An 18,126-nucleotide genomic window follows, 5' to 3' on the forward strand; every position below is an offset into this window, starting at 1 on the left:
CACCAGTATTCAAGCATTCCTAACAAACCCCTTCAGTAAAGGGCTATAAACCACCCCCTTGAACCGAAGCGAACCAAGGAGCGTTTCGATGTCAGAAGCTGGATGCTCTGCACGGATTTTAGCCCAAAGCTGGAATTCTTTGGAGCTTTGTGCCCCGCAGAACCTTCCAGAAGGGAGTTTTACTGAAGGGGTGGAGGGAAGCAATGAGCAAACACTTTCTGCTGCCTCCCTCAGTGTCTACAAAGCCCAGTGTCTCTTCCTGCATCGGGAATTAGCCAAGCAGGCTGCCTGCTTACAAAACCCCTCATCCAACACGATCTCCCCCAACGCTATCGCCTCCCGACCGAACTAGAACAGGCAAGATGGGGCTCTTTAGGTGCCTCGATCTCCCTGCTTGAGAAAGCAGCACAGGGACGGCCTCCAACCCGCCCCTAAACTTCACACTTCAAATACGAAGCAAACCACTTTGTTTTGTCTTCTCTCTGTCTCTTTGGTGCCCAGCTAGCCCAGTGCAAGTAGAGGCTGGTCCCAGCTGGCAAAGGGAAGCTCCTGAACGAGAGCAAACGAACCCCAGAGTGAGGAGAAGCTTTAATTATGCTCACTTTGTCATGCACAAAAGAAAGCCTCGGGTAAGAAAGGAATAAACAAAACGAACCCAAAATGGCTCCTCGGTGCCCTGAGCGGAAACCGAGGGCTGAAACAGAGCAAGAGCTTCCCCTGCAACCAAGTGTGGTCTGCACCGTTCCAAATCTGTTCCCTTCACTTGCAGCAAGGAATTCACTGGGGCCCCAAAGTGATAGAAAAACTAAACCTGGAGGATTTGGTGCTTGCAGCTGTGGGGCAGTGAGTTAAAATGGCAGTTCATTTAAAACCTAACTGGGGAATGGCAATCATTACACAGACATCCAAGGAGCCCAGGGCATGCTCGCATTGAGAAATGCGACTGTTAGTGCTGAAGCTGGAGCCTCGCTGAAACACAAGGATTCTCCTCACAAGGAGCCCTCTTCAGTGTCCCCCCCATTTCGTTTTAGTCACATTCAAGCCTTTCCAAGGAGGTCTCTTTCTCCCAGCTCCCCATGACATCCCGGTGAAACCAGCTTTCCCCCACTGGCTCCCTCCTATTCAACCTCTTGGTTCTGCTTTTACCTGCCCTGACTGGTTTGGCTAGTTGTAAAAGGAACGTTTGAATTCATGCACCCAGCTCCCCTCCCCCCTAACTCTGAGCAGACAAAACCTGATACGTACAACAAAAACCTCTTTAATCTACCTGGGGAAAGGAGGAGGAAGGGGAAAAGGGGACAGAGTCCTATAGAAAGTTAAAGTTGAGAGAAGAATTATCGATGAGCAAGATACAAAAGGCATTAAAGAAGTCATTCCTCAGGCTCGTTTTAAACCTGGACACTCTGGCTTACCAGGACCATGACCACACACACACGCAAAGCAACTTCAGTGCAGGGAGCACAACCACCTTCTCCCAAACCAAGACAGCTTCAAAGCGGGTAACAAAAAGGATCGGCAGGAGAGCGCGCACAAGAAGAGTTTTCCCTCTTCCGATCTTCCCGTGTCCTGGAAAAGACGAGCTTGGAGCGAAAGAGCTCTTCGTGGTCAACAAAGGCAGGCAAAAATAGAAGTGGACCTGGAAAAAAAGCAACACGTGCCTGAGATGCGTTAGAGCCCGAAACAAAGAGCTTCAGCCCAAACAGGGAAAAGCAAAGGAGGAAAAGGCGCGTGGTTTTCCCTTCGCAGCCCCAGAGCGCTGTGGCTTGTTGAAGCTGGAATTGAGAAGAGACGGCGGGTGTCTGGGGCTCGTCTTACATGTAGTCCTTCACCCCTCCCTGCGCAGGTGCATTCCTTCCACCCAACCAATCTCCTTCCCTCTAGCTATTAACAGGTGTGTCCTCGGGATTTGGGAGCGGCCGGGGCGAAACCGGCTCCGGCGCAACAAAGGTGGAATTCCTGTTGGATTCAGGTTTGATGTTAGGATTCAACAGTGTAGATATACACTTAAGGTGCGCTGAAGAGTAGAGGCTGTGGGCAACCAAGAGTTGATGGTGAAGGGGTGTTCTTCTCTTGCCTTCAAGTCGACCTCCAGGCACTCTTCCATTGCAAAGCACTTCCCATATGCCATTGGGAATGCCGTGCGGCCAAGGTGGTGTTTTTAACCCAACTGATTGTTCAGCCAAGCAGAATGTGGTTCCTGTTGAAACAGAGATTCGGTTATTAATGGGAACTCTTCCAGGCCATCTCACCTGCAACAGGGACACTGATGGGTTAGCGATGGCTTTTCCAAAGAAAAATGATAGGATGAGGGGTGATGGGGTCAAAGTGAAACAGGAGGATTTAGGTTAGATATAAGGAAGCTCTTTACTGATGGAACAGGCTGCTCCGTCCCTGGCACTGTTCAAGGCCAGCTTGGGCACAGGGGCTTGAAGCAAGCTGCTCTAGTGGAAGGTGTCCCTGTTCATGGCAGGGGGTTGGAAATGGATGAGCTTTAAGCTCCCTTCCAACCAGTCCATGATTCTATGCAATATACAGGGACAATGTAAGGCACAAAGAGAGGCAAGGACCTGCTGAAGGACATCCACACTGTTTTGCTGGTAAATTCACACAAAAACTTAGCAGCAGATTGAATCCCATCCCCATGCAGTGATGACACAGAAAATGTCTCAGAAAGCCGTAAAATCTCCAACCAGAACTCAAGTCTCCCGATATACAGGCTAATAAAAGCAGAGGCTTACAAAGGTCCATTCACAGGCACCAGGATTGAGATCCCAATGATTAGAGGCCACTTCAGCCCAGATCTTTGTGGTATTTACTCCTGGATTAATCTAGGAGGTAGAAACTCTTCCTTCCTACACAAAATGCTTCTTGGATGTTGGCAGGTGGGATGTCTTCAGTGACATAACCTACTCTGAAGGGATGTGGAAGAGGGGTTCAGGCAGAACTGATGCTCAGCTCTAAGTGTGCTTAGTAACAGTGTTTAGAATAAACGAAAGCAGGATTAAGGCTGTGGGATTCCAAATCCCGTTTTCATCCCTTTGCAAGGAAGTTTTCCAAACATTCTCCTCAGTGCCCTGAAAAAGAAAAACAAGGAAAATGTTTCCTCCTTGTTATGGAGGAAAAACACTCGCATTTCCCATGAAAGATGCAGCTAATGAAACAACAAATGATCACGTTCGTTAGCCCAGCTGGCAGAAGGAGTCCCCCAAGACCCAACTTATCCTCAGAGCTAACTCAAGAGAGACCTTGGAAACCTTCAGTTGCAAACCTGGTTTCTCTGCAAGGAGGTCACAGAGTTTGCAGTTTGAGTTTACTGTCACTTGTGCCGGGGTCAGAAACACCCAGGTTTTCAATACACGATTTACAGAGCAAGAGCATTGAACAGCAGCATTTAATGGGATTCCTATAGCACAGCAGAGGACTAAGCTGTGCAATACCTACTGGTGCCTTTAATGATCTGCTCAGCCAAGTTCCTTTTACAATGCAGCAATAGCAAAGAGCTTTTTCTGCCATTTGCAGAGGTGAGATTCCTTAAGGGCTTAATCATAATTCCTTAATCATAAATGATCTTCATGCACCAAGATTTGAGATTTCATTCACATACTGCACTGATGGATTTATGCTCCGAGTGTGGGTTCTGCACTTGATAAAGCTCCCTGAAGTACAGCACAAAAAACATGGTGTATTTTGCACCTTTGAAAAGATGGATGTGTGACTTATTGCACTGAAACGTTCATTTTTGGGGTTATCAAATCAGTTCAGCTCTATCTGGCCCATCAACACTCACCAGCAAGCCAAATCCCTACATTAATAATCCCTCCTGAGGTTAATGCAGGTAGTTCAAGTGAACAGGAATCTTTCCCAAATGGCAGTTAAGCAAAACCTGCAGGATTTAACTGGAGGAATACAAATATACAACAGGTTGGGGTTAAGAGGATGAGTATTGTTGTCCTGGGATGCTCAGTGAGTGGTACCCAGCGGTGTAGTTAATTCCACTTTCACAATACAATAATGTGGGGACAGACATAGAATATAGAAATGTTAAAAACTGGCATAATCAACTGTGAACAATGGAGGAATAAAACCAAGACCCAACCAGGTGCAGTTCACGTGTAACTACACCGCAGGATGTCACTGACACCAAAAGGTTGGTAGCAAACAAATGATCAAAAGGAAGCCCTGGATGTGCCCCTGGCTTTGGAGTGGATACAGGAAGAAAGGTTGCAAACCTTGTCACACAGTTCAAATGCAGTGTTTCTTTGCTGACAAACAGGAGATGTTTGTCAGCAGCTCATTTCACAGCCATTCCTCAACAAACTCCTGTTGAGCAGATCTTCAAACCAGGCTACAAAGCACATTGGCTTTCTGATCCAGCATTACAACTCATTGCTTTTGGAGCAGCTTTGCATTAAGGGGTCACATCAGTGCAGACCCATAAAGGTGGTTATTTCTTTCATCCGAGGGCGATAGCCATTAGTACCACTTCCTGCATCCCCTCAGTCTCTATCATCTCCTTACCTGTCCTCAGCAACCCATTGCACAATCCTTACAGTTAAAGGCATGAGATTAAACGTGTGGAATCCTCAGCCCTCATCTCTGTGTGGCAACCCCCTTGCACTCCACAGAGCTCCTTAACCCAGCCCTGAGACAACCACAGAGCACATGGAGAATGAGTAAATCCAGTGCACATGGGTGAGTCCACCCAATGGGTGGCTGATATGTGAAACCCAACTGTGTTTGTGAGAGCAAAGTTCAGTACAAGGCACCACCTGCCAGGTCAGGAAGAGGAGTCATAGCAGGAGTAACCTTCCATGTCTTAACAAGTTAAGCAAGCAAAAGGAGGAGGGGAGAAGCATATTGCTCTCTGCAGCCTTTGGAGAGGTACAATAACCCGGAGGGGTGGCTCGCGTTGCAATCACACAGCTCAAACATGTTTAGCCAGTGTTAGTGTGTAAGGTCACAAGTCCATTCCACTGTTTCCTTGCTGCTCTGAAGGTGACACGAGCGGTGAGCAGGTAAGAGAGCCTCATCTGTGCTTATGTGAACACAAAAGAAAGTTTTACAACAGAGCCTTACCTTCTCTTCCCTCCCCTCTCTGCAGGCATCCAAACCTAACCCCAGACATCCCATCTGCCAGGCTGCCGGTGTGTTTCCATAGGGCACAAGCTGGTGAACAAGGGAAAGGTAAGATTACACACACATACACACGAAACCCACACAGAAACATGACATTGAAGAGCCCCAGGAGAGGCCATTGGTGTCCCATTAATCTGTGCACAGCATCCGTGAAGGGGCCTGGTTTGCAGTGTGTGTATCTGCGTTAACAGCTGGAAGAACAGTTTCTGTTCCAATCACAGCAAACAGAGGGGAAAGGAGCCTCATGACAGTGGATGCTAAGTCCAGTTTCTGAATGAAACACAGCTCAGGGTCAGGCAGTGACACTGAGCCCCAAGTGATGCTTTGTGTGCCCTTTCTGCTCACCTTTTAAATGGTCTTGGGCACATAATAGTTGAGAATCCAACTTAAAAGCCCTTCCTGGAGACCACTGCTTGCAGAGATGCTGAGAACAGCCCTTGCTGATGAATGAGAGCACCACATTCCCTCTTTCCCATCACCAGAGTTTCTATCCCATATCTGAACTGAAGCCTATACTGTGGTCATCAGTGATTCCCAACCAACCCCATCTTCCTCAGGGGTAAAACTAAAGGGTGCCACTGAGCTCCTAAGCAATGCCCAGGAGGTTTCTACCCTTTCCTGCTGGCTGAGTTGCCTGCCCCTCCTTGCTGCCTGTTGCAGAGGGCAGCAGTTCGGCATCTGGGTTTGCTGAACTCCCTTCTGCCTGCTCCCCATTTGGACACAGCTGAGTGAACAGAAAGAGAGAAAAGGAAGAGGGTTCGGGGGTATGGAACAAAGTCTTTCATCTTCAGAGCAGCGAGGCTTCAGATCTAAAGAACTGGGACTCTCACTGCCTTTAAATGGGGGGTTGTAGCTGCCAACTGCCAAGCTGCAGGTACAGATTAGCTTTCATCCAGCCCTGTGTGGTTGGGGCTATTGCTTTTCTGGCCCTTTGTCTCCTCTCGGATCAGTTCAGTGGAAGCAGGTGTTTTCCTACCCTGCTAATCTCCAGGACATTCAGGCAGGTCCAGCAACGGCTCCTGTGTCCCAGACAGGTAAATGGAGCCAGGCACTTGGCTGCTGTTAAACACAGCAGCCCTGTTAAATGCTTCTACGTGCCGTTGATTTCATGCTGTTTCCCTCTTCACAGTTCATCCTTACACAGCCCTTTGTTCTTAACGTGAGGATTTCCCAAATGAAGTGATGTGTGAGCTGCTTTGGGAAGCTCTCATAGTTAATCCGCGGATCACGGCCAGACAATACCAAAGAAGGCCATGGCAGAACCACTATCTTCTTGCGGTATTCCTAGCCCTAGAGAGCAGCGCTCAGGTATCACACTACTTCCCCAAATGTGATTGTGCTTGTCTCAGCAGCAGGGATCGGCAGATGCCACCAGCCCCCTAAAAACCCTAAAGGTTTCCCAGACAGACCCCACACAAAGCTCTGCTCTAATCACAACAGCAAACACAGTGGGACACAAGCACTGTCTTTCAAAGCTGTGCAGGCATAGGTAGTGTGCAGCACTGACTCATGCTGGGTGTCGGATTGTAAGGTGTTTTGGTGGCTGATGTGAACCAGTTCCTTGTGCTCAGAGTTGTTGGAACAGGAGTTTAGCATAGCTGATAGTGAAGAGTAGTTGGGCTGGTACAGACCATGGGCTGGTCAAGTTACCCACAGAACTAGAGCAGCCACAAGGCTCTGGTGGATATACCACAGTACCACAGTCTAACTAAAGGCAGCAGCTGAGAATACCACATTATTTTACTGGAATGGACTTTCCCAAACACTACGGCACACATTGAACTGAGATGAGCTCTTAGGCAGAAGTTCTTCCCTGTGAGGGTGCTGAGGTAGGGGATTGGAACTGGATGAGCCTTAAGGTCCTTCCCAACCCAATCTATGATTCTATGGCTTACACGCTGTTTGCCTATCATGCCTTTCAAGAACTAGCAGCAGTGATGCTTTCCCAGCTTCCAAGGAACCTCGGATCATTAATCCAGTTTTCTTCCTGCCCACAAACTCTATTAGAACAAACAGTATTCCCTTTCCCCTCAGACCTGCTTAACATGCAATCAGGAACCTCTTGGGCAACAGATCAGCACTGACAACATCTCTGCCTACACAGAGCTGGTTTCAATTCTAACCCACACTGGCAGCAGTCACCTGTGGAGCAGATCCTCCCTATTGACATCGCGTGACAGAGCTAACACAGCCCTGACTTCACCGTCACCCTGTGCCAGGAGTGAGCATGAAAGGGAGAGTCAGCACTCTTTAGTGCTGCTTTCCAACTGGCTGTGCACTGCTCTGAATCACCAGCACACAGCACACCTCGCCGGGCCGAGCTGCTTCCTTCCCCTCCCATCACACTGCAGTGCGTGTTGTAACACCTTTAATGTCCCTGCTTCTCCCAGTCCTGCACTGAGGAAGCTGATGCATCCACGGGGTGGGGGGGGAATGACCTCGCTGCAAGATGTCTGGATCCACAGCACGATTCAATGTCTGCTTTGTGAGGTCCTCTCTGAAACTACACATCCAAGAGAGGAAATGGTTAAGGATACAGCTGGCTGCAGCCCAGTTGTAACGTTACTATATTAAGTAAATAAAGCTAACATTAAATTCAGGTCAGGAACTATTTGTTCAGGGTCAGGTGACTCCAGCTCAGCTAATCAGCCAGACACACCTTGCCTTTTGAACAGTCTCCCACGTTAGAGCTGCACTTCAAAACAGGTTTGCTGCAGATCCAGTCAGTGAATTACAGCACAAACACCCACAAACCCGAGAACAATGGGGGCAATTTTCGCTCCTAAAAGCAGGCGAACCCCAGGTTACAGCGAGAGCAGGGACACACCAACCCCAGGGAGCAGGATCTGGTGCAGAGTCGAGTGCGAGTCCCAGGATACATCATAAAAGCACCATAAACCAGGCAGAATGTACCATAAAGGAGCCAATGTTTAGATTAGTGGCAAAAGGAACCCACCCATCTGAAAGCTCACTCGCCTCAGGTGGCGTTTGCTACGTTACTGCACTCAGACCTGTTCACACTGGGGATGAGCAGGTATTTGATCACCGGCTTCAGGACAGCATGCTTATTAGGCTCACTGAGTTCATAGAACCATAGAATGCTTGCAAAGGACCTGAAGTCATTACCCAGCTTTGGTACAACTTCCACTGGCCACTTCCTTCCCAGGGAATTCACTTCAAGGCTGTGAGCCACGGCATTGCTCAATCCTTTACGGCACTTTGGAATCCTTCCTGTGAAGTTCAAAGCCCTGCTGAGCCTTCCTCTCCTACATCCCCAGGACCACAAACAGCATCCTGCTCATCCCAGCTTGGAGCAGGGCTGTTCTAGGTGTGCACAAAGTATCCAGGCAGGAAATGGCTTTGATACTTGTATTGCATTGCTTCCTTAGGGATTGTACCGTGGAGCTTTTAAAGCCCTTATAGGAAGAGATGCCATTTGGAGAAACAGAGGCTTGGCTTCAGCCTTTCTCTCCCATCCTCATTTCCACTGACAGTATATCCTAGCCCGCTGTGTAGCACTGACATGCCAACTACCTCCAATCCCTGTGGATAAGCAAACGTTCTGTGCGCAGCTGAACCTTGACTCACACCCACAACACGGACAACTGCATTTCTTGGTGTATTTCCTACCTGTAACTCTTAAGAGGAGGAAGAAACAACACCTTTCCTCCTTGAGAATCTACTCAAAGCTTTTGTTGAGTAGTTGCCAGATGACAGAGACGTTGGTTGCACCCCGTCTTACAAACAGTGGCCATTACATGATGGGAATACACCTTGGTTCTCCTCTTGCAAAAGGGCTAAACACTGTCACTGGTACATTCAAAGCTTTGATCCTACAATGATGAGGCAAAAACCCCAAAGAAATAGCCTTAATTCTGGCTTAAAGCATGAAACCCATCAACACCGACACATAAATCCATGCTGAGCAAACAGCAGATTGTCTTCCTGGTTGTTTCCTGGTATATTTTTTCCCAAGTCTGATACAACAGACTTGTTTAAAGCAACAGATTCCTATGGAACAAACCCAGATGTGACACTGATTAACCTCGTGCTTGGAACAGCGAGCATCAGCTGCATTTAGCACCGAGTGCTGAGAAACCCTTCAGAACTGGCAAAAACTGTATCTTCCTTGCCTTATTGCATGGGCAGTGCTGCTGCTTTGTTGTGTCCAAGTTATTTCCCTGGGTTGGGCTGAATACACACACAGAGCGTTTGATTTCCCAGTCTCAGGTGAAGAAAGGTGCCTTCATGCTGAGGTATTTCATGTGCTGGTGTCTGTTGGGGGCAGACTCTCCCCCTAGTTAGATTTGAAGAAGCCCTTTGGTCTACAACAGTAATGAGTGGCCTCATTTAAGCTTCCTGTTTGTGGTTGAGCCAAGCTGGAACTGTCCTAGCACCAAGGGCAATGAGTAGATCTTATGGTTTCTGTCCTTGTTTTAGGGCTGGTCCAGAAACCACAATGCTCACCTGCTTTATGGCTCAGACCCAGCATTCCCCAAGACCTTGTCAGTGTATAGAAGATCCACATCCACCTTCTGCACAAGTGCATGGACAAAAAGCCATGGAATAGCCATCGCTTCCAGGTGGAAAGCAATGCACAGAACCTGGCCTATGAAAGAGTCCTCATCACAGAAATGGGATAGTATGTAACAGAAGGGTATATAAAAACCAGTTGACTAGTAACACACATAGGAACCAAAGAGAGTCTGTTAAAATTAGATTATGGGATGTGCTTTTCCAATCTCTAAACATTACTCTGTGAGTATGCAGCACAGAGACAGTTTCTGTTAAGGGTCAGTCATGGGTTACTGTAATCCAGGGTAGCGTTTTGCTCTAAGAAACACACATCTGTTAGAGCTGGGAGCTCTATGGTATGGAATAGATCATTCACAGTGTTTGGTCACCTCCTTGTGTGCTCAAAGACTCGGAATTCAGTCGGAATTACTCAAAGGACCCACACAACTTCAGCCCAAAGATGCCAAGTACCTTTGCTATTCCTGTGACACAGGCAGAGGGTTTGAGTTGTGAACACTGAGGAACATCAAACCCAGATGCTGTTTTGTAACAAGACTTCATGTAAGTTGTCAAGAGTCTGAGTTCAGATCTGAACCTGTCTTTAATGTAGAAACAAAGACTGTGGAAGCCCTATTCCTTCCATAGCAATCCACCTTCCCTTTTGCATGTGTCCCTTCAGGCTCCTGCAACACTAAACAGGGGCAGTGTCTTTTGTACATGTACCTGAGGGGATGGTGCTCCTGTTCAGCTCCATGAAATGAGGTGTTGTCCGTGTCCCTTCCTGTATTTGAATGTAGGAGTCAGGGTGTGCCAGAGCCACCTGCCCAAAAACAAATGTCAGGGATTACTCATTCAGATCACAAGAGGTGAGGATGTGGGTGATGGCAAACAGGCGATGGCAAAGGAGATGCCAGGCCTGCACAAAGACAGTCACGTTAACCACCTCATGTAGTACCAAATACATGCAAAGGAGAAGACATCAGCATTACCTCATGGCAGCAAATGCTGCACCCCATTAGGTGGCAAAGCTTTGGCCTCTGGGGTTATCTGGGGGGGGGCAGTGATAGCAAAGCAGCTATCAGATCCCTGTAGGAGAGAAGGCCCATAGAGCAGGATGTTGACCCTTGGGATGCTGTGTGCAGTCATCCATTCACACTGTGAATCAGTGTGTGGGGTTCTCAGGGAACACTCTGCAGTGTCTCAGCTTTGCTGCCCTCATAGGCAGGTCTGTCCCAGCAGCACCACTCGGGAATGCTGTCCCCAGCACAGACATGCCTCCACAGCAGGAAATCCCTTCTCTGGCACAAACCCTGAGCAGAGATGTGCTGCATCGGGGCCGCTGTCAGCTACAAATCATCCCCCTTTGTAGACGTGGTTTGCACAGAGGAGATCATTTCCACAGGGATTGTTCCAGCTCCAACCAGCTGTCCAGCTATTAAATTGAAACCACCTTTTATCTCTGATACTCACATCTGTTTACCTGCTCCTACCCGTGTTGCTGGCAGCTGCATCTGTTTTCTATCTCTAGGAGGCCTGGGTAAGCGAAATCAATTCTGTAATGCTGCAAGACAGTCCCTGCCTGTGAGATGCATCCCCCCTAGGCAGGCAGGGACATGATAGATGTCAAGTAGCCAAGCACATTTCAGTGCCTGCGAGCACTTATCTTGTTTCCAGCAGCAGATGTGAGCTCTTTCAAAGGCTGGTGCCAAGGCCTGAGTAACTGGAAGATTATGTGAGCAAACACAAAAGGAAGGTGGACGTGATGGGGTTTCCTCCTTGTGATACAAATACACTGGTTTCCCCAGACAAGCTCATAGACAGAGAGGGTGAGCAGAAGGGGCTGGAGGATGACATGGTGTTTTGTAGGGGGTTGGAAGGACGAGGTGGCAGCAAGGAGTAGAAAGACCAAACTCACAGCTATAAACGTGCTACACAGCGAGAACAGGATGGCAATGATCATGACCATCTCCTCCTGCTTCCTCCCCAGGTGAAGTGTGGATGAATCCTATGAAATGAGAGCAGCACTGCAGCTCCATCAGATCTTCTGGACAGGCACCAAGCCAGTGAGTTAAATGACATTTCAAAACCACATCGACTTTGCATGGATAATTCAAATGAGGAGAGTGAGCACTGCTTCACTGGCTGCATGTATTTGAATGCCAAATGGTACAACAGTGAAAACACAACAGACTGACTCGACTGAGCAGATCCTAGGACACTGTAGAGGAAAAATACCACAGATTGTCACCAAAGACTCAGCAGCAGGACACTGCTGCACAGTGACCCTTCCACAGGGCCTTACTTGAGTGTTGAATGGTAAAATTAGGTTAGGAAGAAAAGCTTTTTGGTTAGGAAGAAAAGCACTTCAGGATGGTTTTCCTTCCTGCTCCAAGGTGGGGAATCACAGAACCACAGATTCATAGAGTCATAGAATGGTTTGGATTGGAAAGGACCTTAAGGCTCACCCAGTTCCAAACCCCTGCCACAGGCAAGGACACCTTCCACTAGAGCAGGTTGCTCAAAGCCCCATCCAGCCTGGCCTGAATACTATTCCTTATGGAACATACACTTCTACCTCCGCTGGGCTGTCATCCCTTCATTTCTTTGGTTATTTGAACCATTTATAACTTCATTTAATCAGGCAGCAGTGGGGTGCAAGGATTGCTTGGGTCTTCCTGGAAAGCAACTCTAGTGTCCTGGTTATCTTCCTGAAAGAATAATCTGGATTGGAAAAACCAGACCCTTTGTACAAGGAAGTGGCTCTGTGACATTTCAGTCTGTGTACTGCCGGAGCAAAAGGGTCTATTAAAGTAGGAGTAAATGAAAAGGGTTATTTTTAGGTTAATCAGAGCATCAAAAGATGCATCAAAAGATGCATTAAAAGAAGCATCATTAGATGGGAAATGGCACAGCAGCTTTATAAATCCCAAAGATCAACCTGACCCAAAGGCTTGAGCAAAAGCTCACTCTACTTCTTGTCATTACATGGATTTACCATTCTAGAAACCTGGAACATAGCTTAGGTATGTGTATGTATATGTATATAAATACAAGGAATTGCTTAGACCTGGGTTTGGTTCTAGACTCCACTCGGTACTTACTGTACTGTGTTGGGAACTGCTGTGAAAGCTACAGTGATACATGGAAGGAGCATCTTCAGGGAGATGCTGTGGGTACACTTTCTCAGCACTGGGGCTCTCCAGGGTGTCCAAGTACCACATTTCCCAACACCCCTCACCCCCAAGCAGTAGCTGTGGAGACAGAGAACTGCATCTAAAGCTTCCAAAGACGCAGCTGAAGAACAAACCCTTAAGGAAGTTCTCAGTAGCCCTAATTTAAACCCAACCCCATGAGTCTGCCCAGCCAGAGACTGAACAAAACTAAAACACAGCAAGTTCGTGCTCAACGTCTGCAGTGAACCTTAAGGCTTGAGATGAAAAGTGCCACAGCGCACTGTCGTCTCACACCGAGCTGCATTTGACAGCACCATCAGGGAAAGGAGCAGGGGAAAAAGAAAAGGAGGGGAAAAAAAGGCTTTTTACAAAGAAAAAAGGAGGCAAACTGTGCCTTCCTGACAGCTGGCCTCATCAGCGGCATTAAGGACAGACAGGAGGCAGGTATTATTCAAGAGACAGCAGTGGCAGCGCTAGCAGGAGATCAGAAAGTCAGCACAGGAAATGTGTCTTTGAAAAACCTCCTAATTACGGTGCTCCTCTCCCAGCCTGTCCTTGCTGCACTGTAATTACATGAACAAAGCTGAAAGGCCTGTTCTCAAGACAGAAGTTGTGATACAGACACACGAGAGCAAATCCAGAGTGTGTTTACAGCCGGGGGAAGCGATGCTAAGAGAAGAGACAGACAAAACCAGGCAGAAGAGGGATGCTGTGACACCCTTTCTCCATGGTGGCCACTTTTGCTTTATTAGACATTTTCTATGTCTAATACAGACATAGCTTCTTTTTCCCTTCTAAAACAGAGGGGCAGGGGCATGAAAAGAATACAAGCCACACCATCACTGTATAAGCACATCTGGTGCAACAGAAGCCTAATACACCGAGGTGAATGCATTTAGTTAAGCCTATCTTTTATTACCTGTAATTAATTCCAGTGGCTGCCTGGATTCTGACAGGTTTCAGTCTTGGGACAAAGGGAAACTACTTCACTAAGAACTATTTTGCTCTGTTATGTGATCGGGACCTTCATTAGGGCTGCTGAGCGTCAGCACTGGATGGCATGGACCATCTTTGGTGCTCCTCCGATACCAGCATTTTCCTTCCATAACATTTGAACTACAAGTACAAGCAGCATTAATCCAGCTTTGAAAGTGGAAGAGAGCTGCTGACAAAAAAAGCCCTGAGAAATGACAGATGTCTTCCCACATGCTGAGCGCTCAGCAGAAGCCCACTTGCATACAAGGAAGATAAAACCAGATTTGGTGCTAACCTCACCAGGAGTTTCACTGAATCCTCTTTCCACAGCAGAGTTATCTTCCCATAGAAGACTCTGCTTCTGTTGCTTCTCCAAGAGCCAGAGTTGTTTTCCAGTGGATTCTTGTGTACCTGCAGGAGGCATGTGCATCCCACACTGTTAGGGAAGATACCCGCCAGCCAGGACACTTGGCCTGAATAGACAGGCACCTGCCATGTAAGTCATGAGCCTAAAAGCCTATAATGGATGTGAAATACTACTACAGGACTTAAAGACCACAAGAATAAAGTATGGAGCCAGCTTAGTGTTATACAAATCATTCACAGCATTCCTCTCCCACACTGTATCAGAACCTGGAGGGTTCTGCACAAGCGCTGCCATCTCAGGGCCCCATCTGGACGTCACCCTTCACATCTGTAAGACATCACATACATGAGACTTGACTGGGGCAGCTACCAAACATGCCATTTTCAATCTGCCCCACGGTTTCCATTCTGTAAGGCTTACAAAGGGTCAACCCAGATCTCTGCATCTTGCCGGTCTCAAAGGCTGCATCCAGCCCCAGTCCCCGTTTCCCACTCCTAGCAACGGTGCTTCTGTGCCTGACTTCACCTGCAGTAATTGGTCTCTGAAGGACAAGAAATGGCAGTCACTTGTGCTGGGCTGCAAGGTGTGGGAATGGAGGAAATTAACACCAAGGCTTTTTTCCATCCCAGTGAATAATGTGATTACTGGGGAGGGAGAGGAGGAGGCGAGAAGGGCTGAGCCTTACATCAGCTCTGAGATGGGGTTTTAGCTTGGGGTTTTTAGCTCCTTTTAAAGCAAACAGATGGAGGGGCCTTTCAATTGACAGCCTGTACCACACAAGCATATATCACAGCAGCTTTTGCCAGTAAAGGAGTTAATTAATGTGTTACCTAAGCCATCAACACTCTTGTGTAGAAAAACCCCACTACCTCTATAGGGGAAAAGGAAGCAGCAGTGTAACCCCAAGCGATGGCAGCATGTTGAAACAGAGCACTCTGGGCAGTAGCCACACAGTTCAAGCCAATGGCAAAACTGAACTAGCCAGCTATAACACGTCCTTTTCTCAGTTATCAAATCATTCCCACTTCCACATCACTGTGGTTTGAGGCTCACCAACTGAGGTGTAAACAACCTTCCATATGCTGCTGCTTACTCCAGACTAGGTGATGCCTACACAGAGGCATCTTTCGTTAGGAGAGCTGCTTGAGAAGACAGGGTCATCAATGTAGCATCTTATTTTCTTGACAGCATGCTACAGCAAGCATCCAACTGCATGGGATCACTTACAGTACCCTTATCAAGCCTTCAGCATTCAGTACAAGCTAGACCTGTTGTCTTAACTTCTCTTTAGTATCCTGATGCCAGCATTTAGGGTAGTGCAGAGGGCATTTCCATCCTGTAGTTTTTCCTCTAAGACCAACCAAAGCCAACATTAAGATAGCGAGCACTGATTGAAACCTCTCCATCCTGGAGTTATGTGGGAGATGCTTCACAGGGACCAAGCTGGAACACAGGGATGCAAAGCCCAATAAACACAAGTGTTTAGGTTACTGTTTCCTGAAGGGAAAACAGGGGAAGGGATTCATTTCATGGGCATTCTCTTTCTTGTGAACCACTCACCAAAACTGCTCCCAAACACTCACGGTCCAGTCCTGCCCTTGCTTGCAACGGGGCTTGATTCAAGACCTTTTCTGTTCCTTTCACACATTACACCCAAACCACTGCCAGTGAGCAAACACGTGCAAACATCAGGCTTTGCTTGGAGCTGGTATTGCATAGCCTGGGGGCTTTTACTCCGTGCTTAGAGTTCAGCCCATGCAAGTATCAATTAAACTATTGCAGCACTCTCACTATTCAGGTGCCTTTTTATGTGTACGTGATCTGCTCACAAACGGGAGTGTTTCAGGTTAATGGTGTTGGTCATTTCTTATAAGCATTATTCCATTTCCCAGAACCCAAGTGTGTCTTTGGAGCACATTTTCCCTTCTGCTTTAATTAGATTGGAGCAGGCACATAAGCAAGGATAACAACTGGCTCCAAACCTCATCACTGGTAATGCTGCAACAGTTCTGAAACTCTAGAAATCCTCTAGCCAGGAGAAGAGGGATGGAGAGTAGCACCCATTGCTTTCAGTGCCAGGATAAGATACAGAGCTTGTTTTCATCTGATTCCTCATTAACTTGCCAAGTTACTAAAGCAGATGGTATGAGCAAATTCCACAGTACTATGCTTATAGCAAACCTTGTAAGCATCTGGTCTTGGGCAGGGGGGGAGGATCGAACCCAGGAAAACCTGGGAAAAGACCAAACAATAAAAAATATAAGGGAGAAAAGGCATAAACAACGAATTTAGGAGGGAAGGAGCTTTGTGTCCAGATTACGTTGATTAAAACAACATGGGTAAAGCCAGTATTTAGTGGCTGTAACTTCTAAAACTGCTTCATTTGGTTTGATGAAGCCAACAGTTTGGGGCCAACAGACTCAGGGTGAGTTCAGGCCAGTTTCTGAACAATAAATCTCATCTGATGCTGCATATAAAAATACATTCTACTCTTCATTAATCTGATGAGTCCAACCTTTAAGTTCTTAAAACATCACTCGAGTTTAGTTGAGATGAAGAAGGGTTGCCTTAAAACTGCTATTTGTCCTGCTGGGAATGGGATTAATGCCTCAGTGCTTTCAAGGAGTTCTTGTGTACTGTGGTGGGATGCCTTAGCAGCTACGGAAACGTCCACCTCTCTCATTGCCATGGGTAGAACTTGAACCGTTTCATCCTTCCTCCCATTTTACAGATGGGGATGTGGAGGTGCAGATGAAAGCAGCTTCCCTGAAGTGACTCCTTCAGACAAAAGGCCAGATGCTCTTGCCCTTAAACACTGTAATTTAAGTGTCAGAGACAAGATTTTAGCTTTTGAGTTGAGATTTACCCTATACAAATCCAGACAGACTCTGCTCAAGTACAGTGTGAGTCCAAGGGAGGTGTGAGGGGGGAAAAGCATCCCTTTTCCTTGCCCTTGACCAGTCAGGATTGTGTTGAGAGTCCACACTGTGCTAATAGTATAAGGAGAGTATATTGCCACTGAACCTGCTGGGAATGCTGATGCTTTGGTGTGATCCAACAGCTGGTTGGACTCAATGATCTTTTCCAACCTGAATGATTCTGTGATTCTGCATTTGGGAGGTTGAGATCAGGAGAAAGTATTGTCCTTAACTCTGAATTTCCTGGTTTACTTTCCAACTCTGAACAAAGCAATCTCTATCTAAAAGGTGCCTCCCTTATGAAAACCCAGCTAGTTAGAACATGTATTTCTCTCTCTTGGCACCTTCCAAGGTAGCCCCTATGGAAAGGGCACCATAGCACTCTTCCCAGCAAAGCAGCCACTGAGTCACCCTTCCCACCAGAGCAGTTAGTAGAAAAGGGTGTTGGCCAGCCAGGAAGCTCCCTGGATGAGTCACTATCAAATACAACCATACCTAGATAACCTTGGCATGGCCTCGCTCAGCTTGGTTCATTAGACAAGACAAGCTCCATGCTGCTACTCCTCCCATTGTGCTGCTTTTTGAGAGCTATCTCCTAGTAGCAGGAACTATTGAGCTAAATGAGTGCAGAGACTCTAAAAGTCAAGAGACATTGAGCTGTATTTAAGGAGTGGAGGATTGTTACAATGAAAGTAACTGCAATAAAAAGGATGAAGAGCAGGAGGAGAAGCAAATCTGTGCTGGACAAAATTGGATCCTGGCAGGTTTTGTTGTCAGTGGCATCAAGAAAGGTCTGCTAGGGATGGCTCTTACAGTTCCAGCTGGGGCAGTGGGAGAGGTGACCTCCCAGGGTCCTCCCATCCCTTCCATCATTCATTCCATGGCTTTCTGATCACTTCCCTGTTGCTTTGTAGTAGCTTTATTGCAGCAGTGGACTTAACCCTTTCAAGCAAAGACTGTCACTTGTTGGGCACATTTTAGCTGTTGTATTTTGCTATGTTAGCTAATGGCAATGTATAAATGACTAATTATGCTGATGATG

The 18,126-nt window shown here is 47.3% G+C and overlaps 1 long non-coding RNA gene across 3 annotated transcripts in view; it reads right to left on the minus strand.

Annotated features, from left to right (window-relative positions):
* The window catches only part of LOC134164401 (uncharacterized), a 25,191-nt gene extending 10,979 nt beyond the window's left edge, over positions 1 to 14,212 (minus strand). The window contains exons 1-3 of one of the 3 annotated variants that reach the window (XR_009965125.1): positions 14,095 to 14,212; positions 5,077 to 5,166; positions 1,413 to 2,197 (exon numbers count right to left, since the gene is read on the minus strand). This is a non-coding gene — a long non-coding RNA (uncharacterized LOC134164401). Of the gene's footprint in view, positions 1 to 1,412; positions 2,198 to 5,076; positions 5,167 to 10,374; positions 10,513 to 14,094 lie in introns of those variants that run through there. The other 2 variants (XR_009965124.1, XR_009965126.1) reach the window with 2 other exon arrangements.
* Between the last annotated feature and the right edge of the window lie 3,914 nt (positions 14,213 to 18,126).

The sequence above is a fragment of the Pezoporus occidentalis genome, unplaced genomic scaffold (genome assembly GCF_034315485.1).
Source record: "Pezoporus occidentalis ecotype Australia unplaced genomic scaffold, CSIRO_AGI_Poc_V1 ctg219, whole genome shotgun sequence".
Lineage (NCBI taxonomy): Eukaryota > Metazoa > Chordata > Aves > Psittaciformes > Psittacidae > Pezoporus > Pezoporus occidentalis.